Source organism: Palaemon carinicauda, chromosome 10 (assembly GCF_036898095.1).
Source record: "Palaemon carinicauda isolate YSFRI2023 chromosome 10, ASM3689809v2, whole genome shotgun sequence".
NCBI lineage: Eukaryota > Metazoa > Arthropoda > Malacostraca > Decapoda > Palaemonidae > Palaemon > Palaemon carinicauda.
In genome coordinates this window covers 143,365,608-143,390,217 of record NC_090734.1, presented here as the reverse complement: position 1 = coordinate 143,390,217, position 24,610 = coordinate 143,365,608, and the positions used below count along the sequence as shown (strand labels likewise).

Below are 24,610 nucleotides of genomic sequence, written 5' to 3'. Positions count from 1 at the left end.
ATATAGGTGTGTGTATATATATATTTAAACATATATATATATATATATATATATGTATGTATATAATTATATATATGTATATATATATATATATACTGTATATATTCAAATATATATATATATATATATATGTGTGTGGTGTGTGTATGTATATATATATATATATATACATATCATCCAACCATTCTGAAATTATTTCTCAAATTTGACAAATGAATTCCTAATTACTTCAATCATTATCTATCTGTTCTTGCATTAGCTTTCCGTATGACGTCATCCATTTTGATGAAACCAATGAAGAGGAAAGAGGACTGATATTGGATTTTGATATAATTCCTGACCTCTGGCGGTTTCTATTCCTTTTTGTGTATAACATCGGGTACTTTTATGTATGCATCATTGATCGCTTTTCGGGTATTTTACGTTTATATTTTATTATCAAGGCAAAATTTATTATAATTATTATTATTATTATTGTTGTTGTTGTTGTTGTTGTTGTTGTTGTTGTTATTATTATTATTATTTTTATTATTATTATTTTTGATGTTGTTGTTTTTGTTGTTGTTGTTATCTATTATTATTATTATTATTATTTATTATTATTTCTTTATTTATTATTATTTATTATTATTTATTTATTATTATTATTTATTATTATATGTTAGTATTATTATTTATTATTATTATTATTATTATTATTATTATTATTATTTGCTTAAAAATAATGGCTGCCTCAGCAGCATTAATTTTGCAATCTATTTTCTCAATAGCTCGAATAATCTTCTTTTCTGTATCACTGCTTCTGCCAGTAATTAAGCAAACCTTATTCTTCCTGATTGGGAAGTCAAAATCAGTAAGCCCAAGTTAAGTATTTAATACAAATTTGATAATTTGGGTAAAACAGTTATCAGCTACGCGTTTCGGAAGGGTCATATCCCTTCCTCAGGCTGTAGTGGAATTATTATTATTATTATTGTTATTATTATTATTATTATTATTATTATTATTATTATTATTATTATTATTATTATTATTATTATTAATTCAATGTTTTCCATTTAAATTCAAGAGTGCCTTTCCAGACTCTCGTAATGCCTTTTGTCTGTCTCCAGTAATGTTAATCATTCCATTCTATTTTCTTTTCCGGCAATTACATTTTGTATCTAAGCCTTATCAACCTTTTTATGACGAATATATTTTCTTAGCAATATATAAATTTTTCTGGGTATTGATTAATCCAATTAACAATAACATTTATAATTTCAGTTTCTTGCTGTATCCTACGTTTTGATACTATTGCCTACGATTGTAATAATTTATGTGCCTTTTATTGTTTCGTTGCTACCAGTTATTGCCAAATTTATCAGGTTATTTTTCGTTGGTAAAAAAAAGAAACTTTTTGATAATTAAAGGTGAAAACAAGTATCGATGCTTCATATTTTTATTTCTCTGTATTTTCAAACTCTGAAATACAAATTATGATGGATCTTTCCAATATTGCGTATTGAAAAAAAAAAAAAATAAATAAATTGTGGTATCCCATTGGAAGTCCCTGACTTGTGAACTGCCGGTCTGAGGTTCGTATAGGTCCACGGGCTGAGTCATCCGCAGCCATTGTCTGGCCCTCCCTGGCCCTCCTCTCGGGCATCGTCACTGTCCATTACCTCAGCCATTCATGAGTAACCTTTAAACTATTAAACCTTAAACTGATCAAAGTTTTGCGATGAAAAATGTAAATGACATTAAGCGTATAATTGTATTCTTCTAAGTCTCAAAGCTTATTCACATAATTAGGACAAAATGCAATCTAAAACATATTTTGTTACTTAAAACAAAGAATCGAACTGTTCTATTTCCCCCGTGGAAAAGAATCTTCAATTTTGCCGTCCAGGTCAAAAGATTTTCCTAAAAAAATTGCAAATAACATTTCAAGGATTTCAAAGGCCTAAAAGATCTTATTTCGAAAATAGTTAGAAATATATATGACTTGGGGAGAGAGAGAGAGAGAGAGAGAGAGAGAGAGAGAGAGAAAACTAATTTTAATAGAGAGAGAAAACACTGTTAATGAAAATCATTTCTGAGAGAGAGAGAGAGAGAGAGAGAGAGAGAGAGAGAGAGAGAGGGGGAACTATTAATGAAAACTGCTGTTATTAGAGAGAGAAACTGTTAACTATAACTACTATTGATAAAGAGAGAGAGAGAGAGAGAGAGAGGAGAGAGAGTCCTTGTGCGATTCATAAACGTATTATTTGCTTGATCAAGATTTTTCCCTCCCACGTTTTACCCTATGAAATATTTCCTTCTTAGGGTCAATGACCTGTTTAATGAGTATCTTCTTTCACCTTAAACCATTCAGTCTCTTTGTCTCTAACATCATCCCTGATACCTCCCATTTCTTCATTTTTTTTTTTTTTTGTAAAATAGAAACTAATAATAAACAATGAAAATAGACTTTTAAAGCCAATTCTATTTGTGATGAGAAATATTAGATTTGGTTGTTTGAATGTAAATTCTTTTTTTTCTAAAGTTTAAGGTCGAAATTAAAGCTTATTGTTAGAGAATTTCCTTCTTTTGGTTATTTTAAAGCAAGTTCCGAACACGGTGAGTTGAATATCATGAATTCAGTTGAATTTATATGAGTTGAATATCATGAATTCAGTTGAATTTTTATGAGTTGATTATCATGAATTCAGTTGAATTTATGAGTTGATTATCATGAATTCAGTTGAATGTATATGAGTTGATTATCATGAATTCTATTGAATTTGAGTTGAATATCATGAATTCAGTTGAATTTATATGAGTTGAATATCATGAATTCAGTTGAATTTATATGAGTTGAATATCATGAATTCTATTGAATTTGAGTTGAATATTATGTATTCAGTTAAATCTATATGAGTCGAGTATCAGGAATTCAATTAAATTTTAGTTGAATTGATTATCATGAATTCAGTTGAATTTATGAGTTGACTATCATGAATTCAGTTGAGTTTATGAGCTCAATATCATGAATTCAGTTGAATTTATGAGTTGAATATCTTGAATTCAGTTGAATTTATATGAGTTGAATATCGTGAATTTAGTTGAATTTATGAGCTGAATATCATGAATTCAGTTGAATTTATGAGTTGAATATCATGAATTCACTTGAATTTATGAGTTGAATATCGTGAATTTGGTTGAATTTATGAGTGAATATCATGAACTCAGTTAAATATATATGAGTTGAATATCATGAATTCAGTTGTATTTAAATAACAGATTATTGCAGAAAAAAAAACTTTGAAATGGCTGTAACTGAAATTCCAAAGAGACAATATCGAAATATGTTACTCCTGTGCAATTAATATTGATTTTATTTCCATATTTATGGTTCTTCTTTAAGCTTCCACATAATTTTACTTTATCTTAAGTATTATTGTAGTAGTTTACCGTATTAACTTCCTTTCCAGCGCTTCGGTAAAAACATGACTTTTTATTTTATGTCATTACCAGCTCGGTTAAGAAAGACTTTTTTGGACGGAAAAAAAATCTTATTTCCTTTATTGAAGATTTACTGTTTCTTACCTGATTTCCCGATATATTGTAGATGTAACCTACAGTAGATCTCTATCTTGGATGAGAGAGAGAGAGAGAGAGAGAGAGAGAGAGAGAGAATATATATACTGTGTATAAATATATATATATATATATATATATATATATAAATTCGTAAACGTAACCTATAGTAGATCTATCCTATATGAGAGAGAGAGAGAGAGAGAGAGAGAGAGAGAGAGAGAGGGAGAAAGAGAGAGAGAGAGAGTTCCACTTGTTATCTCATTTGCAAGGGATCAAACATCGCTACTGGAGAGAGAGAGAGAGAGAGAGAGAGAGGGAGAGATCCACTTGTCATATCCTCATCCTTTGCAAGGAAGCAAACATGGGTACTGGAGAGAGAGAGAGAGAGAGAGAGAGAGAGAGAGAGAATTATCCCACGTGTCATCTCATCCTTTACAAGGAAGCATAAAGATAGCTACTGGAGAGAGAGAGAGAGGAGAGAGAGAGAGAGAGAGAGAGAATTATCCCACGTGTCATCTCATCCTTTACAAGGAAGCATAAAGATAGCTACTGGAGAGAGAGAGAGAGAGGAGAGAGAGAGAGAGAGAGAATTATCCCACGTGTCATCTCATCCTTTACAAGGAAGCATAAAGATAGCTACTGGAGAGAGAGAGAGAGAGAGAGAGAGAGAGAGAGAGAGAGATCCACTTGTCATCTTCTCATCCTTTGCAAGGAAGCAAACATGGGTACTGGAGAGAGAGAGAGAGAGAGAGAGAGAGAGAGACAGAGAGAGAGAGAGAGAGAGAGAGAGAGAGAATTATACCACGTGTCATCTCATCCTTTACAAGGAAGCATAAAGATAGCTACTGGAGAGAGAGAGAGAGAGAGAGAGAGAGAGAGAGAGTTATCCCAGGTGTCATCTCATCCTTTACAAGGAAGCATAAAGATAGCTACTGGAGAGAGAGAGAGAGAGAGAGAGAGAGAGAGAGAGAGAGGGAGAGATCCACTTGTCATCTCCTCATCCTTTGCAAGGAAGCAAACATGGGTACTGGAGAGAGAGAGAGAGAGAGAGAGAGAGAGAGAGAGAGAGAGAGAATTATCCCACGTGTCATCTCATCCTTTACAAGGAAGCATAAAGATAGCTACTGGAGAGAGAGAGAGAGAGAGAGAGAGAGAGAGAGAGATCCACTTGTCATCTCCTCATCCTTTGCAAGGAAGCAAACATTGGTACTAGAGAGAGAGAGAGAGAGAGAGAGAATATAGTAGATCTATCTTAGATGAGAGAGAGAGAGAGAGAGAGAGAGAGAGAGAGAGAGAAAGAGAGAATATAGTAGATCTATCTTAGATGAGAGAGAGAGAGAGAGAGAGAGAGAGAGAGAGAGAGAATACATATATATTTTGAAATTCGTAAACGTAACCTACAGTAGAACTATCCTAGATGAGAGAGAGAATATATATATATATATATATATATATATATATATTGAAATTCAAAAACGTATACCGTAATTTGCCGAGATGAAGAACTTCATCCCTCTGCGTTTACCTTTTGAGGGAGTTTCTTTTTGTGGTGAATGATCTCTTTAGACTGAGATTTCTCTTTGCATATTGACTTTCATGGTCTTTGTACCTGGCCTCTTCACTCCTACTTTTTTTTTTAATTTTTTTGTAAAATACAAACTAATAACTAACAATGAGAATGGGCTTTTATAGGGAATTCCTCTTTGCGGTAAGAGATATTACATTCGGTCAGGGGAAGACATCTCGTTTTCTCAGAAACTGAAGGTGCAATTGAATGCTTGTAATTAAACTAAGACTTTCCTCCCTTTGCCATGATTACTCTTATGCATATTCTCCGTCGTTTCATTCAGAATTCTGATGAATATTAACAATTTCATTGAATTTATGAGTAAATAATCTTCTAGGTAATCCCTTTTAGATGCAATGCACGAACCTCCTCCAAGGTCAACCTGAAATTTATGTAAAATTTTGTGAAAGAAATTCTGGGTTTCATCAGTTTTTTGTAAACTCTTTATTGAATCAACCTTTACAGATATCATTTATAGCATATGTTTTGTGACTAATGTAGAAATATATTCTTCAATTCTTTATTTAATGCTGATACATCTTGATTAAGGAAAAATATTTATAGATGTTTCATTGTAACTTTTTTCTTTTTATGATTTCGTTTCCTCAGAACTCTTTTAGGATAAATACAAATTTGCTGATAATATTCACATATAGAGGTAGCTTATTGAAAACGTCCATGTCTGGTGATCTGATGGACTAGGGTTCGATACGCACTCAAGCTCTATAGGTTTCTTGTAGTGTCTGCAACTTCACCATCCTTGTGAGCTAAGGATACCTACTGAGTCATCAGCATCCGTTGCCTGGTTCTTCCTGGTCCAAGCTTGGGTAGAGAGGGGCTTGAGCGCTAATCATATTTATAAATATGGTTAAGTTTCTATGGCATTGTCCTGCTAGGTCAGTGTCGCATTTCCTTGCCTTTGCCGTTCATGAGTGACCTTTAAACCTTCAAATCTCTATTATATTTAGTGTTAATGAGGAGAGAGAGAGAGAGAGAGAGAGAGAGAGAGAGAGAGAGAGAGAGAGATTCAAATACAAACTGAAAAAAAACATGATAAATAGCTGTTTTGACATACCGAATTCTTTGTCTTTTGCTATCTCAAAATTATTGTAAGTGGTAGCCACGTGGCCAAAAATAAATCACATTTATTTTCAAGTGATTCCGACATTTTATTTCAATGGATTAAGCGTTCAAATTTGTTAAACAATTCCAAATAATATCAGCTTTGAGGAATAGTATTTTTCAGCCATTTGTATAAACCCTATGCATTCAGTTACTGAAATATTGATATAATTATGTGCTGTAAATTTTATTGTATTCTATTTCATACCTGGTTAGCTTTCAGTTAGGAGTTATACGGGCCACCTGAAGCCATATTCTGTACCAGTTAATTGGCCAGTGAGGTTGATGGACGTTTGAAAAACTTGCCGTTTGTTAATTATATTAGTTGCCAGGAAAATCATTGGAAAATAATTTTTCGTCATGGGCTGTTCGCTATGGTTTATATTTTGATTGGGATTTTGTCATTGAATATTTGAGAGAGAGAGAGAGAGAGAGAGAGAGAGAGAGAGAGAGAGAGAGAAGAGAGAGTTATTCAAATGATTACACCCATTTTGACGGAGCAAAGATCACACGCAGTTCTCATTCTTCGTTTATTTTTCCTCCTTTCTCCCTATCTACGACCCTCAACTGATAAATAACTAGGTACAGTTGGACACATGAATTTCTGGTACACCTCGCTCTGAGGAAGTACACCCAGTCACCCTTAACTGCGCGGCGAATTCCTTTGTTTAGCACCACACATCACCGCTGCTATTAAACCCTATACTATCTGTTTGGTTACTCGCCGGTAAGTAAGGGTGTGACAGAGTGCACTTCTTCGGAGACAGGTGTGCCAGGAACTCCTGTGTCCAGCTGTACATAAATCCATAACTCACTGCATAGGTCAAAAGAAGTATATTGGATTCCATTGCATGCTCCCATTCGTCTCCCCTCCGGGCTCCAGTCGGAAAGTCGAACACAGTGCCCTAGATTTAGAGCTTAGAGTGGTTGCCGTTACACTGCTAGGAGAGAGAGAGAGAGAGAGAGAGAGAGAGAGAGAGAGAGAGAGAGAGAGAAGTTCCTTTCTTATATTATTTATTTTTCGTTGGCTAAATGCCTATCAAGTCTCTAGTTAGTTCTTGCACTTGGTGTGTACACGATCATTTTTGTCCACTCCGTGATTCGTGAACTAATCGCCATGACACTTGGTAGGTACATTCTTTGGGTAAGTATTTATTGACTCTTTGAGAGGTTTTTCCAAAATTCTTTCACTAATTAGTAGTTTTATTAAAGAGTGTAATTCTGTACTATGTAGACTCTAGGAGAATACCTATACAATATAATCTTTAAACCCAGAGTGACAAAACTCGAAATGTTAAAGTCTTTATGGGATCTTCCACACCCCAATCAAATATAATTCTTTAACGTTTGGATTGCTTTGATAATAATCTTGTGGCTCTTGATTATGTTATTGCCATAAATTGAAACAATCATCTGATCTTCACTTTATAAATAGGCTCGAATCACAGTAGATATCTGTGAAATCAAAAGGCTCTTGAAGCGAATATTTGATATTAAAACACGAGAGTTGTCTTCAATATAGGGTAGCTAACCCTTCGAGTAAAGGGGAGTAGTGAACTTGTAATCCAAGATCAAAATCCTTCACGGAAATTTCATTTTATATATATAATTTTTATATAGTTTATTTGTTTCCTTGTTTCCTTTCCTCACTGAGCTATTTTTCCATGTTGGACCCCTTGGGCTTATAGCATATTGCTTTTCCAACTAGGGTTATAGCTTAACTGATAATAATAATAATAATAATAATAATAATAATAATAATAATAATAATAATAATAATAATAATAATAAATACAGTAGCATCACATGATAAATAGGTACGTGACCTAAAAAGGTGTGTGTTTTAACCGTATTTCCTTTGGCAGGTTATTCTGACTTCGTCTTTGAAAAACCGTTTATTTTTATCCTTTGACGAAACTAACAATTATCTAATAGCAAACGCTTTAGAATCCAGTGAAATAGAATGCTTCGAAAATCTTTTTTTCTAACAACTGAAGTAGTTTTTATTGTTCATTATAAAGGCATTTTCCTTCTCATTATTCACAAACTAGAAAGAAAGTATCAAACTTTACGTGCAGAATCTTGGCTACTCGGGTAATGACGTCACCATGACGTCACCATGGCAGTTTTCTAAGGTGAAAAAAAAATAATTTTTGTATTTTATGGTGGTTAACGTTTTAAGTTAGTCCTTATATTGTAAGCTATCTTAATAAACAGATTGATCTCTTACATAGATAGTTTGCCTGAACAAAAAATATTTTTTTTTCTTTTAATTTCGTAATATTATGGGCCACAGAAGGCGCACAGTTTTTTGTTATCGCTGATCTCGTCTCAATTATTGATTTTTATATTTTGCTTCTCATGCTCATCCCCAAAGTTATTTATTACCTGTTTACTCAATGATAATGTAAGAATTTAATTCTGTTGTCTCTGCGTCGGGGAAATTATTTGCTCTCACAGTAAATAGGAATACCTGAAGATAATCTCAAATCATAAAGCCCAAATACAAAGTCAATCATGACTACAATATCCGTGTTTGTGCAAACATATCCGTTATTAATTGGTGTGATTGAGTGTTTGCGAATACTCAATCACTCCCACTCACAAAGGATATGGTTGCATAAACACGGATATTGTACAGTCGTGATTGACTGTGTATTTGGGCCTAAAGAGATTGATTGTCAGTCATGCTGAAATTGAATGAGAAACTTTTACGGTTAAAAAAAAAAACGTTTATCTTACAAGATGCAGCTGGTAATTCAGCGGAAATTAAATTGCATTTGCCAGCTAAACTTCCTTTTAAACTTCCGTTAAGTGTATCGTAAAAGTTTTTTTTCTGGAAATTAGAAATGATTAAGTTTTCATTGCAATTGCTCCTAACCAAATTTGCTCAGAAAATGTATCCAGTTTTTATTCTTGTATAAGTATTCAGATACATTTTAAGTATTCAGATACATTTTAAGTATTCAGATACATTTTTTTTTTGTCTTACTTCTTCGAAAAGGAAAAATTAAGTCTTGAAGCAGCAAATAAATCTCATCGTATTGTATATCAAGCCTCCTTAGGACATTAATTTAAACTAAATATGCATTTTCGGTTTGAAATCATATGTAATGTAAGAGAAAATGACAACAAGAAAATGTGCCATATACCCTGTTTTTTTAAATATTTGTAAATACAGTGGATCATTTTAGACAGTATATTCTATTATTATTTCCGTTTTTTCGTGTTTACTTTTGTTTCCAACAGATGGCACAGCTTTTCTTGCTGTGACGTAACGTGTACTGGAAGCGACATTGCCATCCTAAAGAGTCCTTGTTTCTTGCTCAGCCAAGCAGGGAGTGTACGTTTGCATTAGGTATGATCGGACTTCACCGATTTGTCGGCAGCCTTTTCTTAAGTGACTGGTCTACGGGGAGTGACTTGGTTTTTACGGCAAGTCTCTTGGCATTGTCTTGATCCATTTGTACACTTGGAAGATTGTCAAAGGTAATTTATTTGTGCAATTAGTTTTCAAGGTTAGTGTTAAAGTTAACGACATTTGGAAGTGATATACCCACTTCAGCGTAGCGGATACTTTTTCCTTTTTCAGGGTTTTTTAATACCCATGTAATAGGTTTTTGTGGTTTGTAGGTTATATTTCCAAGTTTTTCTCCCGAAGTTTATTCAAAACTTTATGGCCGGTAAATCTTTTTTAAGCTCAATGTGTGGGTTGTCTGAAGCCGCGTTCGGTGTTACGGATGTGTCTTGTATAAAATTATACTCCAATTAGAATGTTATGTTTAATATTCCAATTTTGTAGGAACTAAAATTTCAGCGTAAACTTAGTGGGTTGAAGTGTTCAAAGCAGAATGTTGCTTTTGGTTAATTTAATTTTCTGGAGAAATTACATAGCGTAGAACTAAATTTAAATAAATTTAAAGGTGACAGTTTTACTTAGATTGTACTACCTATTTTTGTATGAGCCTCTAAATTTGGTTAAATTAGTTTAACGATGTTTGCATGGCAGTGAATCGGCCAATGTCTCTAATTAAAGTTACCCTAGCAATGTAACTTTTGTTTTAGGTAGGCATTTAATGATTTTATGAACTCTTTGGGATCCAACACCGCATGTAGCTCTTCAAAAGGTTTAACTGCTGATAGTTATGTAACTTCATCCTAAATTTCTGGATGGTCGAACAGAGGTAACTGCATTTTTTCCAACTTGGATCCATGAGATTTTGCGAACGTGCATTATAATACAGGTTAGATTTCATATTTAGTACAAGTATTGATAGGTGACTGGTGGACAGTGGACATATCGCTCGCAGTGGTAGGTTTGGTATTTTCGTGATGATTTGAAGCTTTACTCATTTTGGTGTTTTGTCGTTTATATAAGAAATGATGGGTTCAAATATAGCAGTTTCATCTATAGCATTAACTAACGGTTGTCTTAAAGCGTTGTTTGTTAAATATTTGTTAATCATACAGGGAGAATTTGAACCAAAAAATTTTAGATTCATAAAATTTATGGTTAATGGTACATCAGTTTCTAGAGAAACGAATACGCTGTAAGACAGCTTCTAACTAGTCTGGCCTTTTTCTGATTGTGGCTGTGGCATAACTAAACTTGATTATCGATTAAATTGTTCCAGTTTTAAGTCCATTTACTCTTGACAGTCAAGTTTGCATTCGTTCTTGACAGTTGCTATGTATTTTTTACTTAAATCATTACCTGGCCTTTTTAACTAAGTATGATCTTCTAAATATTATGCAAAAGTTTTCGTATATCATACACCAGCCATCTTCTCCCATTCCCTGTCAGCTCCAGCATGTCTCGAGCAGACCTATCCAAAAGGAAAGTACAATGTAGGTAATTTATTAATGTACTGTTTTTCGGGTGTTATTGAAAACACTCTTCTGTATATAGTTACAAATTTGCCGTAAAAAACTTAAAATCTAATTTCTGGCCTTTAGTTTTTAAAACCTGATAATTTACCAACCCGTAAGATAAAATAACAAGATATGGTAAAACTACGATCTCCTGTATTTTACTGAAATACTTCTGAGAATAGTAAATTTTTACGGAGAATTTGATTGAAATTAACTTTTTTTTTTGTAGGTATTTTTTTTTTTTGTGTAGGTATTCTTCTGAATAAAAAAAATATCACCGAAATAACCCACGTTATTGTTATTCACAGCTCATTCATGTAATTGTTGCCAGAACAGAGAAGGGAAATTTTTATTAGGGAGCGAAGCTAAGCACGAAAGAGCAAAAATAATTTGAGGAACTTGCGCAAATTATTGGTAATTCAAGATATTGACCCATGGGTATTGTGCTCACAGCACATCAATGTACTTCTTGCTAGAACAGTGGAGCAGTAAGATTCTATATTTACGAGCGAAGCGAGCCAGGCGGAGCAAACATTATCAAAGGGGCGAGATATGTTGTAGGTAATTAAGATGCTTCAATTTCCAGCCACTTGCATGAACCATTTAATTTTTCCAACTGGTTAGCTTTATTATTCATCTTTTACCATTTTTGTTGCAAAATCATTGATTTGTTTCTCCACCCAAAATCTGACTTCTCCTTAAACCCTCCCCCCCCCTTAATTTAGTAAACATACTTTAATTTCTAGAGTAATTGAAATTAGATATGTAAGTGGAAATATTGGGTAGTTTGGTATTTCTGTGATTAATGGAAGTTAGGTCATAATTAAAGTACAGATTGGTGAGTGTCTAAATTGCTTGATGGAGCTTGTTTTAGGAATGACTTACCCATCAGCTTTCAACAAACTGACCTTCCGGGAACGTATACTTGCCCTCTTCAGTTACAAAATGACTTCCTAAAAACCGTACAATGCCCTTCCTAGTGGCAGCTGAAAGCTCTTTAGGTCTCGAGTTAATCAGCGGCCTTTTAATAGATCAGTCAAGGTGGCTAAGAAGGAAAAGCGTTGTGCATGGAGTTTTTCGTAACTGTTTGTGTCCTTACTCGAAAGGAAGCTGTTTTTAATGCATTCTGTGGTGTCTTGATTTCTGGCGGAAATAGTTTTATTAGTCGGCTATTATAACTGAATATATGGCTTTATACTAGGTATTGTAATAAATTAATTTTGAAACGCCTGAAAATAGTGTACCAGACTAAATATGAGTTGGCTTTTTAAGTTTCCTCGAGACATCATGAAAAAAAGTTAAAAGATTCTTTATGAAAACAGTAATGATAATGAAATCGTCAAAACCTTTTAAATTGTTTCCCATTGCTTCTGGGGACATGAATACGTGATTTTCCATCCCATTTTCTGTCATTCGTAGCAGTTTATCGTATTAAAAATACTTAAGAGCTAATTGGTGTTTGTTCTGTCGTAGCTCGCTTCTCGTGCTGTTAAACATTCTCATTGATGATATGTCCTGCAAGCAGGTGGTTTCGGTAGGCAAGTTAGCTTCATGAGTTAGTATTTCGGCGTTATCAATTGTACAAACTTACTGATGAATTCTCTTGACGGGTGAATTGTAGCTTCACGCTTCAGCCATTTCCAGTGATCTGGCTAAACTTGACACAAGTTTCTACCCTAACATATTTCATTATCGACATGACAATTATTTATGATCATACACAATATAAAAGGTTGGGCCCATCATTTTCGAACAATTACCACCAATGTTTTTCTGACCTGCTAAATGGAAAAGCCTTCTGAACTGCTAGATGGGAAAAGGCCTGCTGTGGCCTGTCAAGAGAACAAAATGAACAAAAACTAATGTAAAATCTGTTAGTTTCCGCCAGTAGTATAAGGGATTCAAAATATTGTATTTGCAGAGGTCTAATAGTACCAATTGCTTAACTAATATTCCACTAAAACGAAACTGAGAAGGCTGCCGTTTAGCGGTGGGAATTACTCCTTTTCGCCAGTCTTTTCCTTCAAATGTCCCTTATGCACGACACTATTACCTATAACTGGCCGGACATTACAAACTGACTAATTGTAGGTCTTATTGTTCCAAAATAATTTTAAATTCCTAACCGGCTATTTATGAGCTTGGCTTTGTCGAAGTGAATAAATCAAAATTTGGAGGTCCAAATACAACAAAGGTAGACCTTTAGATGGTGTAGGGGTGTTTAGAGGCGTGGAGTGAGACCTAGAAAATATTGTACCTTTGTCTAATAAACCAGGAAATTAACAAGTGCACTATAGTCATTCGTAGAAGGATTAAGATCTTGCCACTGAAGGGTGTAAAAATCTGTCAATCATTCAGCACATTTTGTAGCTCCAAAGAAAGGTATATACCCTAAACATCGAGAGGTTTTGGCTAGATTTAGTTTTTTCAGTGGTGGAATACGAAAATTTTTTATTTAAAGCTTGGCTTTATTCACCGGGTAAAATTTGTAATTAAACTTTAGTTTTAATTGTCAAACTAATAAACTTTTTTTCACCAGCATAAAAGGTCTGAGAACTTGCATAATTTCTTGCTTCAAGACGCCAAATTGTACCCCCACCCGTCTGACGAGTCTTGTTCCCTGACACCTACAGAGGACCTTAATCTTTCGATTTCCCGAACTTAAGGTAAGGATTACTGTAAATAATGCCTTCAGTTTACGAAATATTGAGTTACCTTGCCAAAAGTGAAGCCATTTGTGAGGTAAACACAGGGATGAGATAAATTAGTGCAAGCTAAGGATATGGCAGTTTAAAAGGTAGGTAAGGATATGGCAGACTAAAGAGTGGGTAGGTAAGGATATGGCAGACTAAAGAGTGGGTAGGTAAGAATACGGCAGACTAAAGAGTGGGTAGGTAAGAATACGGCAGACTAAAGAGTGGGTAGGTAAGGATACGGCAGACTAAAGGAGTCGCAGGGGGTTGCATAACTCCCACCCCCCCCCCCCCCCCGTAGCCTCTTAGGTTAGGTTTGGAACTCTTAAGATTAGCTGGGGTTCTTGTTTCCTTTCAATTTTTTTTTTTTTCAATCATAACTTAAAATTATGGTCCTTTGACATTATGCGTACTACATATTTTTTTATCTGGTATCTTGCTATTATGTATTTCTGACCATTATTTTAGTTGTAAATCACTATTCTATTTTGCATTTACCCTCCCAGAAACCCACTTGGTCTCCCATAATTTTTATACATAAGTGGGTCCAAAAACTCAGTGGTTAGCCACAATAATCATGGTCAGATACACACAAAATAACAAGATAGCAAGTAGGAAAATATGGGGCTAAAAGTATTTAGCTACAAATTAAAATCATTATGAATTTGCCATCCTTTTTATAAAGGTGGGTGTAGGAAAACAGAATTGCGAGCTAGTTTGCCCTAATATTAATCGGAAATGGATAGAACACACGATAAAATTAGAAATATATTGTTCGTATATTTGGAAAGACTTTTGAAGTCTGCTATAATCATCAAAAATTCAAACTATGCTCAAATAATTCCTTGGATAATCCCAGACTAATCAATACGGGAAACAATTTATACTTTCTGGATATTACATGTATTTGCCTATATACGATAGTTGCGGATTTTAACTTGATCAGGACGGGATCAGACATGGGCCTTGCTATGATTGCTTATTAGCAATGCATTGTGGGTTAATGCAACTTAAGAGTTTGATTTTTTATATAGTTGGAACGAGTTAACTTTTCCTATTTTAATTTTATAAAACTCAATGATTCAGGAATATATGCGGAACTACAAAAAAAAATGCGTGCGTGTGACTGATTTTTACGCGTTATGTGCTTCAATTTTCCTGCTTCATTAAGTTTTACGGTTCAAGTCCGAAGGCCTTGTTTTGCCAAAACCATAGAATTTGCTGTTCTGTAGTTTCAGTTAAACTTATGGTAAGCGTTGTGGATGGTCTAAATGCAAAATATTTGTAGATTAATCTCTTATGAACAAATCTTAATCTGGAACTTATTCTTTAAGCAAAGTGCGTAGGGGGTTATTGAAGGTTTTCTAATTCAACTCAGGACAGGGAAGTGTGTATGGAGGAGTCAAGGACGGAACTGCCATGTGGTTTGTGGTTGTGTAGGTTAGGTTGCATTCCTGTAATTTTTTAAGTCTCTTCCCCCCCCCCCCTTCCACCCAAAGAAACCGATTTCCTACTTAGTCTCCCGTCCCCCCCCCTCCATCCAAAGTAAAACTGATTTCCTACTTCGTATCCCTCCCCCCCCCCTCTCCTCCCGGGGGGGGGGCTAAAAAATTTCACATACTAATCTTTTCGAAGTATCTATTTTTAGATATCTTTATCTCAATGTCCCAAGTAGTCATGGTGTAAACTGGAAATTAGATTAGTTAATGATGTATGATTTTAGTTCGAAATCTTGCCAATAGGAACTGAATAACTTAAAAAAAATTAACCTCCAGTGACTTTTAATATTTTATCTAATTTAGTTTCTTAAACTGCCTTTTCATTTTTAATGTTTCAATCGAGCCCTTCCTCGTATGAAAGTTACTTGAAGTCGTGACTTATTTTGATATATGGTCAAACTAAATCAGTTTTTCAATTCAACCTATTTTGATTGGATAAATTTTCTATGGGAGCACTCGAGTGAGGAATAACCTTTTCTGCAAAATAGGCCTAAAGAGGTCTTAAGGCTTGAAAAATTAGTAAATCTAAGGCACTTGGGATAAGTGAAGTGGCTTTTGAGTAAATATAGCTATTTCTTTTCAAATTCATTTAACGCCGTATATGTAGAATTAAATACTACTTAAGGCTGTTTGAGTTCGATTTTCTAGCGGAACTGGAATTCGCTATAAGAAATTAACGGTAGTTTTGTTATTTTTGACGAGCTGGTCATGACAACGGATTTAATGACTAAAATATAAACTTTGTCCATTTCTAATTTTTAGGAGACTGATGGGTTACTGGACGTGTTGTTTGCATTCACTTTTGACAGCTGTTTTGTTTTAAGACTAAATTATTTTTTAGCCTTTTGGAGTAACTTGAGCTTCCAAGTATTTTATGCATAAGCTTCCGGGTTTTAAAACTACCCTTTCACCCTCCCCTCTGCTTCTGTTCCAGTGACTAGTCACTAATAGTATACCAGAGGAGATTTGATTCTTTTATAAATTCATTGGAATTTCCTCTTGCGGTAATTTGTTTATATGGCTCCGTACAATCTACGGATATGGCTTGATCTGAAAGTAAATATTTTAAGAAATAGACCCACAAAGGCGTATAATATATCATATCTATGTACCGTTTTCTAGAGGTAATGAGGGCTAAGATATAAATTATAGGTAATTACGCTACTTTAGTTTGAGCGAAACATCCACTACAGAGCAAAGAAAATTCAAGGGAAGTGATATATTAAAAGTAATTGATATTGCCTAATTTCACGCCACTTCCGCATATTTTGTAAACAACGATCTCTTTCATTTTTTTTTATAAATATTTGTGCAATTAACTAGGTTTTGGAGTTTCTCACCCTAAAACTAGTTTTCTACCAAAATTCCACTTTTTTTTATGGGACGAAGGAAAACTCGTGGGTTTGTCCCAATATTCATTGTTATAAGGGGATAAAACACACGATAATGTGCAGTGGAAACTATAAGGTTCATCTTTTTAGCTAGATGATAAAACCTACATTGACTATTGTTTAGTCATCTTGTTTTAAGAGATAAAGGAATAGCATGCATTTATTGAAGTATTTAGCTAGATATTAGAACCACCTATATTTACCATGTTTAGCCATCTTGTTTGTGATAAAGGAATAGGATGCATTTATTGTAGTGACATGATCTTGTACCAGCCACACAAATAATAATTTTAGATAACTGGATGGAAAACTTCCTGACATTCATCTCGACAGTCTTTAAAGGGAAATACTTTGGCCGTCGTTGAGCGCGAAGGTGGAGGCAAAGCAAAATCACTTAACCACAATGGAAACCTTTGGCTGTCTGCAACGTTTTGGCTTGTCAAAACTATAATAGTTTTAGGTTTGCATCTAAAGGCATGTCTCTCTTAGTCATTACACAGTTGGCTGTTGGATGTACTACTTTAGATGAATTTGGTTAAGAGGGATTTGAGGAACAGTGAAACTAGTTAGCTTTATTAAATCAGTTATTAGCCATTAAACTGTTTTGAATGTTCCTCCATTTTGACATGTAAGGTCATTTAGTGTTAGAACGTTTTTGTCAATGGTCAGTCAAGTTTGTAATCAAATTACTGGTCATTTTCACGAATATATAGGTAACCTGGCATTCTAAGGCAATAGTTTTAACTTGATATAAGAGTTCAGCAAAGCAAAAAATACTGGTGTATAATTAGTTTGCCTTTACTTAGTGCCTCAGTTTTTTTTTTTTTTTTTGCCCTCATCCGTAGTTTTATTTTTCCCATCCCACTCTAGTAGGGGGGGGGGGGACAAATTGTCTGGGGGACTATTTTTGGGGTGTAATTAGTGTGGAGGCTATTTTTGGGGAGGCGCCAGTAGTTTTACATACTCTGGATGCATTGCTCCAAACCAGGATGATTGTTTCGTCCATATTTACCATTGAATTTATTGGTCATTGCCACTTTAGCCATACAGCCTAATTAAGAACGGAGACTTAAGGCTACTATATTGGCTTTTATTATATTATGGCAACAGTAGCACAAGCTGTTTAAGTAACAAATGTTAAGAAATTCTAATTCGAGTTTTTATGAAAATGTAAAGATGGTAATTTTGAAAATTAGAAATTAATTTAAAGCATTTAGTAACTTTAGAAGGGTACAGTTTCTGCAATGGAAAATTTTGCTAGTACATTCACATATGCTGCTAGGGGACACAGGTTAGATGTTTGTGCAATTTACACCAGGTAGTCTTGGGTATTAGTGGCAAATTAGATATTTTTGTTTAAATCTGTTGGTTTTTTAACTAGTCCTTGAATGCATACATTAATGAATCTTTTTTTTTTTTCCCCAGATGTAGAACCGCTACAGCCTACTTATAGAAACCATTCTGCTACATTAGGTGGTTTAAGCTAGTGGATGTTCGCAAGATTCCACAGCCGTAGAATGGAGATCCTTGTAAGTATATAAACACTTTTTTTTTTTAAAGGCTGACCCATTGCTGAAGCTTATTTAAAGATGAAATTTAAATACCTGAAAGGAATTTAAATTTAGCTTTTACAAATTTTGTTCAAGATTTTGCCATGCTCTTGTGTTCTCACGAAAAAACAATGTAATTTTGCTAAATTAATCTGGTAAGACATTCTTAAATGTCAAACTTGCTCCGAAAGTAGTAATCCAACAGTGTAACCAGGTTCAAACTAGGAATTCTTTTAAAAGCTTCAGCTCCTTAGCGAGTACGCCAGCAAATTTGCCCAGCTTCATGCCAGAGAATAAAAAGTTTAAAAAGCTTAGTAATAAGTAGCCCCAAAAAACTACAGCTGAACAATAATCCGAAGGAAAAGCCTTGTAACAAATTCAGTAATCGAAATTTTATTTATAGAATTTGAATTAAAGATACCTGGAAAATTAAGGCATCGTTAAATCAGGCAACTAGTATTTAATGACATTTTACAAAAGGCAGGGGCTTGTCTAGTGACTATAAAGGTAAAATAGAAATTAATCTTATACTGAAGGCTTAGCAATCACCTTTGCATTTTCACTAGTAAAGTATTTCTGCAACACGTGGAGCTAGAATAGTAAATATAGCTCAATACAAAATTGCTAGAATTATAAACTGTAGTGATTCTGTGTTTGGGCGCTTCTTGTGAGGAGCCTTTGTGTTTGGGCGCTTCTTGTGAGGAGCCTTTGTGTTTGGGTGCTTCTTGTGAGGAGCCTGTGTGTTTGGGCGCTTCTTGTGAGGAGCCTGTGTGTTTGGGCGCTTCTTGTGAGGAGCCTGTGTGTTTGGGCGCTTCTTGTGAGGAGCCTGTGTGTTTGGGCGCTTCTTGTGAGGAGCCTGTGTGTTTGGGCGCTTCTTGTGAGGAGCCTGTGTGTTTGGGCGCTTCTTGTGAGGAGCCTGTGTGTTTGGGCGCTTCTTGTGAGGAGCCTGTGTGTTTGGGCGCTTCTTGTGAGGAGCCTGTGTGTTTGGGCGCTTCTTGTGAGGAGCCTGTGTGTTTGGGCGCTTCTTGTGAGGAGCCTGTGTGTTTGGGCGCTTCTTGTGAGGAGCCTGTGTGTTTGGGCGCTTCTTGTGAGGATTGTTTTTTCTTATTTTTTGGCCCCATTTTGACTAGACCTTTTGTCTTGACTAATTTGCTTTTAAGATACGGCACCAGTAGCGAGAGCTTATATAACAAATTTAATCCGTTTTTAATGAATGTGTGAAATCAATTTTCAGCATGTTGACTTAAAACGTATGATTTTTGAAATGGAAAAGGGTTTTTTAATAACATTCGCATAATCTAATAATTATGCTGCCATGGTAAAAATTTTGTTTTTCACTGATAATGCATCTTTCGGCTTTGCGTATTGGCTAATTACATAACATTAAATGTTAGGATTTAGTGTCCTTGAATTGCATACGTTAATGATGCTTTTATTTCAGGTTGTTTTTCCAACACCTTCCGCCTACTTGAAGAAACTTGAAAAAAGCTTCTCTACTCATAGCGGCTTCTGTTACATTTGTGAGTGTTTTGCAGAATTCCACATTCATAGAATGATCATCATAAGTGTATTATGAACTTGATTATTGTGATTTTTTTTATTTTTTGAATAATTGTTGAATTGAATCATTGTCGAGGCTTATTTAACAAGAGATGTAAAAACATGAAGGAAGTTTAAAGAAATAAAGCCAGTTTTTTACGAATTTGGTTTAATTTTACTAATGATTTTTCCATGTTCCTGTTTTCTCACGAAATTGATTTTAATGAATCTGGTAATCAAAATATATTTCTAGATTGTTGACGCCAGCTCTACGAAGTACTAAATCTTGCCCAGGTTCAAACATTAACTTGTTTGAAAAGCTTAAGATTCTTGGGAGTAGCTTATAGTTTATAAAGTAAAAATTAATAATTCAAGTAGGTGTAAAGAGTACCGCTGAAGTATAATCAAAGTAAGATTTATTATTGTCCTATTTTCTTAACATTCATTCGGAATAAGAAATTTATTTAAAGAATCTGAAGTACAAAAGTTACAGGAGAAATTATTGGCTGGTTGAATCAGACAACTGGTGTTTGAAGAGTTTAATAAAATGCCTAGCGAAGACAAGGGCTTGTCTAGTGACTTGATATGTATTAATGTGAATAGTCACTCATCTTGGTATTCACTTTTGTATCTTTGCTTAGAAAAAGTACTTGTGCAATCTGTTAACCTATAATTCGTCAGTGCTGTTTAATGTGAAACGGTTAGAATTAAAAACTGCTGCCAGTTTGTTAGAACTGAAATCTTCGTACTTGACATAGCCAGAATCTGACAAGTTTACATGGTGCCCATCGAACGCTATTGTTTTTAATATTTAGTTTAAATAAGTATATAAATGAGCATTTGAAAGCTAGTCTTAAGGATAAAAGCTAATTTTAATGCCATTAAAATTATTATAGTGGTTTTAAAAGTAGCGTAAACTGAAGCCACGACAAAATTGGAGCTGCCTTCCCTGTGAAGAAGCTAATTTAAGCAACTTGATACTAATTCTACGTTGACAAATGGAATGCGTAAACTTAACTGTTTAGTTCTGTAATTATAGTTGTCATTCAGTACAGTACCGCAAATTGATGGTCCCTTTTTAAGATGGATATATAAATTTATCTTTTTGATTCATTAAACCCAAATGATATCGTAGTGAAATATTAATAATAAATTCGGATAAGTAATAATGAACAGCTGGTTTTCTAAGCGAAACTGAGGGCAAATTTTTCTTGAAGGCTCAAATTATTGATATTTATTATTGTTGAAAATATAAAGGACTGATTCGGCAGTATTGCAAGAGCTCTAACTTTGAATTCCAATTTTCTTTTAAAGTTGTGAAAACTAGTTTAACAGTATGCAAACTAGTATGACGGTATACGTACTATGCTGAGGCATAATTACCAATGTCTCTAAATGTGGCGTAGATTGAAAATAGAATGAAGCAGCAAAGTAGTTCTGTAAGTTGAGGCTGAAAAAATAAATATTTCAGTGTTTGATACTGTACGACCATGAAATTTTGTTTGGTCACCTAAGATTAGGGATGATTTAAGTGACTTATATTCAACACTATCCACCAGAACAGGGCATTTTGCAGTCTGGTTTAAAAATCGGATCCTGTCTCGTATAGATTGAAAATTTCTTGGAGTTCTCCAATTTAGTAATAATACTTTACTGGCCTAAGGTAATTCTGTTTAGATATTAAATTTTCCTGTAAGCAGAGTACAATCAGGATACATAATCAAGACTTTAATTTATATTTTTTGTTTTAGATAAACAAATACTTTTTAATCAAATATTTTACTTAATCAGGAATTTTATTTTTTTAAACTTCCTTGTCTTAATTAATTGGAGCCCTTTTATTCAGAATACTTTGCTGAACCAGAATTTTCTTAGAGTATCTTTTGTTTTAGAATGTGATCCCTTTTAATCAGAATACTTTACTTAGTCAGGAATTTTATTTTTCTAAACTACCTTTTGTTTGAGATTGATTAATGGGACCACTTTTAAACAGAATACTTTACTGATCCATGTATTTCTTTAACTGACTTTTGTTTTAGATTAATTAATGGGAGCCCCTTTAATATTTACTTTAATTAGCCACGAATATTTTCTTTAAACTACCTTTTCATATTGAGTCATTTCAGTCAGACCTTTACTTAACCAGAATAGTTTCTTTAAACTACCTTTTGTTTTCGGTTAAATTAATGGGAGTCAATTTTAATCGAATAATTTACTTAATCGGGAATATTTTCTTTAAACTGCATTTCAGATTAATTACTCTTAGATTAGGTAAGGAAGCCCTATCAATCTGAATACTTGACTCGACCACGAATATTTTCTTTAAACTACAATTAGTTTAGATTAATTAATGGGAGCCCTTCTAATAAGAATACTTTAACCAGGAATTTTCCCCTAAAACTAGCTGTTATTTCAGATTAATTAATAATAGGTCTTTTAATCAGAATACTTGAATTTCTTTAAAGTACCTTTAGTTTAAGATTAATGGGAACTCTTCTAATCGAAATATTTAAAACGATTTTTTCCTTAAACTATTTTGTTTAGGGTTAATGGGAGCCCTTCTAATATGAATACTTAACTAGGAATTATTCCTGGTTAAGATTAATTAATGGGAGCCCTTTTAATCAGAATAGTTTAATTAATCAGGATTTTTTTATTTAACCTTAAGTTTTAGGTTAGTTAATGGGGGCCCTTAAAATCGGGATATTTTCTTAGCCAGGTATTTCATTTAAACTAAGTTTGGTTTTAATGGTTTTAAATTAGTGGGGGCTCTTTCAATAGCCTTTTTTATTCAAATGCTTAAATATCCTGGTTAACTTAATTCTAGCTTTATTAATGAAAGCCTTCTTACAGGGCTTGAAATGTAACGCTGTTGTTTCCGTACCATTTTCTGCTTCGATGTCTTGGCTTAGTACCACGGTGAAGAATTTCACCAGACAAGTTTGAAACCTTTCTGCGTAGATCTATCAACAAGTTTGGCGATGTTCTTCTGTCTTTAACGGGGAGGCAGATATTTGGAAAGGTTAGTTATGCGCATGAAGCAATTGAATACATAGAGTATCGCTTAACTTTATAAATGTTGTAAGTAGACCGTAGACCCATTTCAGATTAAAAAAATTTCATAAGAATACGAGTAATTGCCTTATCTATGGACATTATTGAATATTTGTAAATTAAAGTTAATGCCATAGCAGTTAGTAAAACAGGTTAATAATGGCTGAAAATTAGAATTGGCATTGCCTGAACTATTCATTTTCTGTATAGAGGTTACAACTAAATGTCGTGTAATGCCAAGAAGTTTCTTGTTAATTCTGCAATAAAAACATTGTTTTACGTTGCTAACATTTATTTATTTTCTCTTGCAGATAAGATGTTATTTTCTCTTGCAGATAAGATGAATGACTGGTCGATGAGCAGAGACAACAGAGTTCTACAGTGGAAGAAGCACGTAATATTAGAATATTAGATCACTGCATCAAGCAAGAATAATAAACTAAGTTATTCATCAAACTTGTAATTTTATTCAATCCTTCCTGTTGGAATTGAAATGTAAGCACAAGGAAAGAAATACACTTGTATAATTATGACCGTCACTTGTTGTATAGTGCACAGTGGACTTTATAACACATCTGGTTTCTAAATCTTCTTTCCTGGTTTTTTCTTCTGGTACTCATTCTCTTCTGGTTTTCTCCCTCCTCTTCTGGTACTAGTTTTTCTTCACTGGTCTGCTAACTTCAAACATAACCTGCGTACCTTAAGGCTAATTTAGTTTCCTATCAAATTCAAGTGTTTTGGGAAAAACCTAATTTTCGCAATGCTGCAGCATATTTTACAAAAATCTAGTTCTTGAGTAAAATTATCATGTTAAGGTTTCGAACAAGGATTCAACAATTTATTGAAAAAAAGATCAAGACGCCAAAAATTAACACTATTCCCTTTATTCTTAGTTATATGGAACTTTTTCCCCCAAAAGTTTGATTTATGGATCTTTTTCCCCCAAAAGTTTGATTAGAATAAATTATGATGAAACGAAGGTGATGGACACGTCCAGTCACAGGGATTTGATCCCCACCTCACGGTGTGTCCTAGATTGTCCACCACTGCCAATGCAGTTCTCTATGACTGTTCACCTCCATTTCCTCAATTTATTCTTAAAACATAGCAAATTTTGACAATTTTAGTGAATATTCTATCCTGGGTGGGGGCATTTCATTTAGCTGCAAAATAAAATTCCAAGAAACTGTTCTAAATTGTTGCAGTTCACTCTCAAACCAAAAAATGCATTTAATAAACAGCACTAATCAAGATGAAACTTTAAAAATATGCCTAAATCGTAGACTATGTACGATCTCGAAACTGACCACAGCTTTCAGTTAATACAAAGTTAACTGGTCTACAAAAGTCTGACCAAATCTCATTTTCAATGAAAAATACGGACTTCATTGAAGATAATTTTAAAAATTTCACCTATACTAAAACCTAAATTAACTACGGGTCTAGAAGGAAATATTGCTTGTGGTCTAAAACCCTATTTTGGACGAGCATTTAACTTGAATGAATAGATCACCGTTCATAAATGAATTAAAACTTTCAGCAAATTCACTTGTACTAAATACATATGCCCTACGTAAGCTCGCTTGGCATTAAATGCTTGTACTAATTATAGCAGAGCCACTAAGTTTAATGAATTAAGCAAGCTTCTCTAAGATTTGATGAAGTAACATCCTAAGTATCATTTGATACAGTTGTATCAAAATTCATTGTAAAGTCTTAGAAATTTTTCATTGCATATAAATATCTAAATTCACTGTCT

At 33.9% G+C, this 24,610-nt stretch overlaps 1 long non-coding RNA gene across 1 annotated transcript; it reads left to right on the top strand.

Moving 5' to 3' along the window:
* Positions 1 to 9,584: 9,584 nt before the first annotated feature.
* LOC137648856 (uncharacterized) lies at positions 9,585 to 23,325 on the top strand. Its single transcript, XR_011045719.1, has 6 exons — positions 9,585 to 9,742; positions 13,665 to 13,791; positions 18,134 to 18,237; positions 19,700 to 19,778; positions 22,651 to 22,819; positions 23,187 to 23,325. It is a non-coding gene; the product is annotated as an uncharacterized lncRNA (long non-coding RNA).
* Positions 23,326 to 24,610: the final 1,285 nt, after the last annotated feature.